This window comes from Dasypus novemcinctus, chromosome 7 (genome assembly GCF_030445035.2).
Source record: "Dasypus novemcinctus isolate mDasNov1 chromosome 7, mDasNov1.1.hap2, whole genome shotgun sequence".
Lineage (NCBI taxonomy): Eukaryota > Metazoa > Chordata > Mammalia > Cingulata > Dasypodidae > Dasypus > Dasypus novemcinctus.
In genome coordinates this window covers 27,552,127-27,552,436 of record NC_080679.1, presented here as the reverse complement: position 1 = coordinate 27,552,436, position 310 = coordinate 27,552,127, and positions in this window count along the sequence as shown.

Here is a 310-nt window from a genome sequence, read left to right as displayed (position 1 = left end):
GTGTGTGTCTTTTGCTGAGTCTTTGGGGCCTCCCTGGGAAAGCTATCCGGAAGGCTGCTGAACCAATCCAGCTTTGCCCCATGACTCCCGTGGAAGTGGGAAAGGGCCTTGGTTTCCCACCAATCATGAAATGGGAATGGGAAGGATGGGACAGGAAGAAAGGGGGCTGCTTCCTTGGAGTGGTGTTGGCCTCTGGAAGCTTGAGATCCTTAATCCAGAAACCACTCGCGAGGCTTCCAGTCCCGACGCAGCCCCGGCTGGCCCGGCAGGGGCAGAATGAGCCGTGGGGAGGGGGAGAAAAGGCTTATTT